The sequence below is a fragment of the Pinus tabuliformis genome, chromosome 3_2 (assembly GCF_031772625.1).
Source record: "Pinus tabuliformis cultivar Carrire ecotype Pingquan chromosome 3_2, CPIR1, whole genome shotgun sequence".
Taxonomy (NCBI): domain Eukaryota; kingdom Viridiplantae; phylum Streptophyta; class Pinopsida; order Pinales; family Pinaceae; genus Pinus; species Pinus tabuliformis.
Genome location: NC_142302.1, coordinates 570,216,344 through 570,222,611, shown reverse-complemented (window position 1 = coordinate 570,222,611; position 6,268 = coordinate 570,216,344). Strand labels below are relative to the sequence as shown.

Sequence of the window (6,268 nt, the reverse complement as noted above, 5' to 3'; positions counted from 1 at the left end):
CGTGGTTTCAGAAGGTCACAAATAAACTTGGTGAAAAATAGTGATTTATTTGATTTAGCTTTAAGAAATTCCAAATTGAATTCTTGTAACATAACAATCCATTTAGAATACTTTCCCCCCAACAGTTGATGAGTCAGAATATATGTCATGGGGTTGCAGTCATAAATTATGGTGGTTTTTTGTAAGAGTATATAGTGTCGAAAGCGTTGAACATCGTGAACAACTACTAAAGCCAGTTTCTCAACATGGGAATTTCAAATTTCAGCGTCAAAAAGATTTCGACTCAAGTAATAAATCATGTGTTCATCTCCATTATCATCGTCTTGAACAAGTACCATATTAATCGTACTATCAGCGATGGCCAAGTACAAGAAGTAATCACGGTGATAATTTGGAGGATGTAGTAAAGGAGCACTAATGAGGGCATACTTCAATGCATCGAATTATTTTTTAGCAACTTCATTCCAAATGAATGGGATCCCTTTCTTTAACAAGCGGGTAAATATCTTGGTAGGTTCAATGTAATTCAGGACAAGATGACGAAGGAAATTCGCTTTCCCTTGTAAACTCTGTAACTAATGTAAAGAAGATGGAGAGGGGAAATTCATGATGGCCTCCACCTTAAGGAATCAAGCTAGATGCCTTTTGTGGATATGAAAAACCTTGGGAGACGACCAGATTCGATGCAAAAACAACACTTATGAAGATTCAAATGAATATTGTAGTGTCAACAATGACGAAATATCTCATGAATGTGATCAAGATGGTCATGATGCTTAGAAGGATGTGTTGGTAATTCATTGAGATAAGGTTGAATGATATGCTTAATACCATGAAAGGCATATGGCATCGCTTGTTTGAAGGTAGCACCAACATTATTCAGACAAAAAGGGAGTTTTTTGTAAGCAAAGGTTCCCCAAGGACAAATGAAAGCAGTTTTATGTTAATTGATGGGGAGAATTTTAATCTGGTTGTATCTAAAAAAAACCATCCATAAAGGAAAAAGTCTCACTCCCGGCACATTCGTGAATGATCTGATCTATAAAGGGACTTGAATTATTATCTTTAGGACATGCCCAATTGGTATCACTATAGTCAACAAAAACACGGATAGTTCCTTGTTTCTTAGTCACAGGATCAATCTTCGAGACCCTATCTATCAATGGAATAGGATAAATGAAACCAGCTTTAAGAATTTTTTCAACTTCTCCCTTTATGGTAGTTTCCTTTCTAGGGTGGACAGGATGAAGACGTTGATGAACAGGCTTCATATTCAGATAAGTAGGTATATTGTGCACTACTATACTTGGATCTATGCTAGACATATCTTCATATGACCAAGAAAATACATCACAGAATTCTTTGAAGAGGGCCGTATAAATCTTGATCTCATCCAGAGAATAAGAAACCCCAATATGGATAATTTTGACAATCTCTAGTTTGACAGAGATGTCGATGGGAATTTTAGCTTAAATGTTCCCCATTTTTCCTTTGAACAACACTTCGTGAACCAAAATAGGTGTCTAAAGTGGATGAGTCGGTACATAAAAAACAAGGGTTTTTAAACAAGATGAAATCCCACCAAGGCTTGGGAGAAATGAGGAACGATGATGTGCATCATTTCATGGAATTTCCTTAAGTGACATAACTTTTGTGATACTCTCATCAATCAGAAATGTCTCATTCAAAGGATCTAGAGAATCCCGAGAATCGAGCTAGGGATATTGTGAATATGCATCTAGATTCATACTAAAATGGTCATGAATTTCAGAATTTGCCGCAGAAGCCGAAATGACAGCCTGATATGCTTGCTCTATAGGGCTAAGCAACATAACATCGCCAAAATTGTCAATCTGATCAAGATAGGGAATGACCCAAGGATCATGATAAGTCGAGACCATGTTAATTGAAGTGACATTCACAGTGGAAGGGAAAAAGTTCCCATAAGGGAATAGTCTTTGAAAGGACCCGCCCTAACACTCTCGTAAGGGATTTCGATATTCCCAACTTATGGGACATTACCATTTGAGGAGTTGGAAGAGAAAAATTCGAGTTGATTGACAATGAATATTTTCCCTTGGTGAGTGTTGGGTGAAACTATGTTCGTTTAATTCCGTTGTAGTACTTACCCAACTATTTAATTTATCAATCCGAGGTCCGTAGACTTACGAGACACATGCACTGTATATGCAGGACTGAAGTGGAACTAATCTAATCTAATCTAATCTAAATTACTGAAATCAAATTAAAGCATTGAAACACTAACTAGGAAAGCATGAAATTGCATGAAGGAAAATAAATACAACATGTGAAGAAGTGAATGGCAAACAACAGATATGAGCTCATGACAATAAAACTATGTCAAACTATATTACAATAACTAAATTACAAATCAAGAAAGAGTCAAAGTTAATCTCCATTCTCTATTATTCATTATTCATTCCAATGAAGAGAGAGCACTCTCTTATATACATGAAGAAGATAACCTTTCCATAATTACATATCAAATATTCTCTCAAGCACTCTCAACTAGTTTCCCATTATTACAAGATATCATCGCACAAATATCTCAACCATGATCCCACAAATCTCTCATATCTTGGATAAGATATGTCTTCATGATTTTCTCCTTAGGATAAGATATGCTTCCATGATTTTCTCCTTAGGATAGGATATGCCTCCATGATTTTCTCGATACGCCTCCATGGTTTTCTCGATATGCCTCCATGATTTTCTCCGTAGAAAAAGGCTTGCATAATTATCTCCTTGATATGGTGGAGGAGATATTAATTCTTCACATATTTCCTACATCACAAAACTCACATATTCTTGAGATATATATAAAAATATGTACATTTTCTAATAATTAATCATAAATTCACTTATAATACAAAAATGAATAAAATGGAAAATAAGAAGGTTAAACCCAAGTGTATGTAGGAAAGTGATATGATAACATGTTAATGGGATGATGAAATGTAAGGAAAAAAGTGGATGAAAATATGACATTTTTGAGTCCCAACATCCTCCCCAACTGAACTTGTTGCATGTCCTCATGCAACCATGCATGGGTATCTTTTAAGAACATTTGGCATATTGAGCTTTGGCTTTACATGATGATGTCTTAAATGTTTCCAGGATATGTGAGAGACATTGGTAACAATTTACATTTTCTTATGGTTGGTTCTTGTGTGACAACCATGAATATGGTTGGTTCTTGTGTGACAACCATGAATACAAAGAATGTTGGTTCTTGTGTTAACAACATTCATTTCATTTTCTGTTCTCTTTTCTTCAATAATGTAAACATTCACTGGAAATCATAATGTGCATAAGAAAGCCCTTTTTGTAATATTAATAAAGCATACCAATTTTGCGTATGAAACAAAGTGCAACAAAGTATCATTGGAAAATAAATGTTGGTGAATGGTAAATGGAGTGATAGTGGTGAAGAAATGGAATCATGGAAGTGAATATGTAGTGAATGTAGTTCTCCCCCCCCTCAACTGAATTTGTTGCATGTCCGCATGCAACTTAACATGGCGCATGAAAGGAAATGTAGCATGGTGAGGGAATTTTCCAAAATATTCAAGTTAGCATATAAGGAATTGCATGATTAAAGATTAGAAAACAACATACCTCTACTTACGCAAGAATGATGAAGTATGCAATAGGAATGTAGCTGCTGCTGCTGCTGCTGCATCAGGAAAATGTGACTGATGTAACCGGATCCTGGAGAATGAAGGAATCTGAACTGCTGATGCTGAATCATGGAAAAGATAAAAGCTGAAAGTGGTACTGTGGGACTCTCATAGATCAGAATGCATACTGCTGTAACTGCTGAGGGAGTTATGAAAAAGTGTATAGTCTTCACCCGCTACAAACCCGATGGTACAATTCTAAACATGCGAATGAATGTGTCGATGTCGAGCATGAATAGAAATCATTGGATTACCGGCCATTGATGTATGCCATTAACCAATGCGAGGCAACTCACCATTGATGTCAATGAGTGCCAAGGTACTGGAGTACATCTTGCGAAGTGCGAATGGATGTGTCGAGGTCGAGCCACTTGCAAGATCTGATGATCAAGGGACATTGATGTATTCCCATGATCGCCAGCGAGATAGCTTGCCATTAAGGCATGCAAGCCTCTAGGTACTCAAAATGAACTCTAGTCTATTTCCCAGATAAGGTGCTGGTGTCGATGGGGCAAGACTTGTTGAAAGGTGGGCCTTAAGGAATCCCACATCAGTCAACGCGAGTTTGTACAAAAAGATTTGGTAGGACTATAAATAGAAAGAACTCACAGACAAGCAGTGTGGATCAACATGGCTAGGAAATCAAGGTAATGTGATCATGGAAAGGGAATGAGTTTTATTCAAAAGGCAAACTGAAAAGGATAAATGGATGTATGCGATTCAGAAAAATAGGCGTGCATGAAGTCGTGAAAGATAAGGAAATGGAAGATGGGCTGCAACACAAGGATGGTGAGTAGTCATGACGCAAAAGGTGTGTAGTGGAAAATGTCATGATATGTGCAGTGAAGAATTTGTTCCTTCAAGCGTCCAATGATGCATGTTTCATTGTGATTTGGAAAAATCACTTTGCATACTCTGAAAAACTTAGCACCATTCCTGCATAAAAATTGTCATCTTCGTGTGCCATCTCCATCGATCATTCCTGTATGAAGTGACTCAAAAACAAATTAGCGCATTTCAAGAATTTACAAAATGTCCATTTTTTAATTATTTTCCGAAATAACTCTAATTGTGGATGAAAAAGGTGTCGCATCGTAATGTTGAGCTTTCTGCATAAGCTTCTCGTTGTCCTACACATAACACCAATCTCATTTCACTTGTTAGTATATCTAACTTTTTTACAAAAAAATCCAACATACTTTGATTTCCCCCCAACTAAAATTATTGCATGTCCCCATGCAATGTACTCATTGATTGTGCAATACTTGTTTCAAAATGTTTTTAGTGGCTTGCAGAAAAATTCATTTAAAACATTTGAAAAAGCATTGTATTTGTTAGGGAACAAGTAGTGAGTGTATGAATGAATGAGGGCAATTATTATTTATTTTTTTATTTTTTCTTTTTATTTTATGTTTTGTGTTTTTTTTTTTTTTTTTTTTTATTAGAATATTTATTTTTTTTTGTTTTTCAATTGAAAAAGAGCAGGAAAAAAAATCTATTACATGTGCCGGAAGAGAACAAATGAACCCAACTACTGTCAGCACTATAGAATTCAGGTTGAACATCAAAGCCTGCATACCTCAGAAAAGATGCAACTAATTAAATCAAATCAAATAATAAGGCACTAAACAGAGAAAAACAATGCAGACAATAATGGGGTCATACAATCAAATATTTAAAAAAATATGACAATGTTGTCAAACTGCAAGCAGAAACAGCAAAAAAAAAAGAAATAATGCAGGAGGTAATTTTCTGCTACTTAGGAGATGTCACACTTGGATCATGCAAGCTTCTCACTCCTGCCGTTCCAACTCAGTCATTCTTTCAATAATTGCCTTTTTACTTGTTTCTTGCAACTCCCCTGCAAGGATAAATTCATCCAATATCAAATATACCTTGTGAAAATTGAATACTAGGTCAAGCTCACATACGTTGCTGAAGAAATGATCCAATATCTCAACAAATAAATGAATGCTCTCCAAATAAGCCAGTTCATTATCAGTTATGTCCACACACATGGAGAAAAAGAGGCCTGCATATCGCCTGTAAATCACCTTGTGTGTTCGAAACTCTACAAAATTCGTGAATTTTGGGTCTCTGTTAACGACAAGCCGATGCACCTCATATTCGAGTTTATGTTTCTCCGATTCCTCGAGTGGAATTTGGCAAGGCGGGTCTTTCCTTGTCTGTTCTGAAGCAATATAAATCGGATCATGGTGCCTGAGAACGAACGGATCCGGTTCCAGGGACAAGAAGTCGCGACACGGGCTTCTCTCCTTGGCTCCAAACGACAGGAGCTCGAGAGCTCGATGATCATGCAGGACTTGAGGGGGATTTTCACAGGTGCAAAGATATGATACTTGACATGCAACAATGCATAAAGCAAATGGAAATCAGCCTATCCACCTGACAGAGCCTTCAAAAGACAGATGTACAAAACCGTTTTTATTCACGCAGTTAGCAAAATAGGGCTCTGAAGAACCACGATTTCCTCTTAGACCGTGAGGAATTTAAGCAAACGATTTCTGGGTTATATAATTCGTTTTATTATGAAAAAAACCCATGTC

At 36.6% G+C, this 6,268-nt stretch overlaps 1 pseudogene across 1 annotated transcript; it reads right to left on the bottom strand.

The window, feature by feature from the left end:
* Positions 1 to 5,236: 5,236 nt before the first annotated feature.
* On the bottom strand, positions 5,237 to 6,002 carry LOC149181793 (AP-2 complex subunit sigma pseudogene; annotated as a pseudogene). Its single transcript, XR_016257570.1, has 2 exons — positions 5,461 to 6,002; positions 5,237 to 5,272 (listed from the first exon to the last, which is right to left on the bottom strand). The product of XR_016257570.1 is annotated as an AP-2 complex subunit sigma pseudogene (transcript).
* Between the last annotated feature and the right edge of the window lie 266 nt (positions 6,003 to 6,268).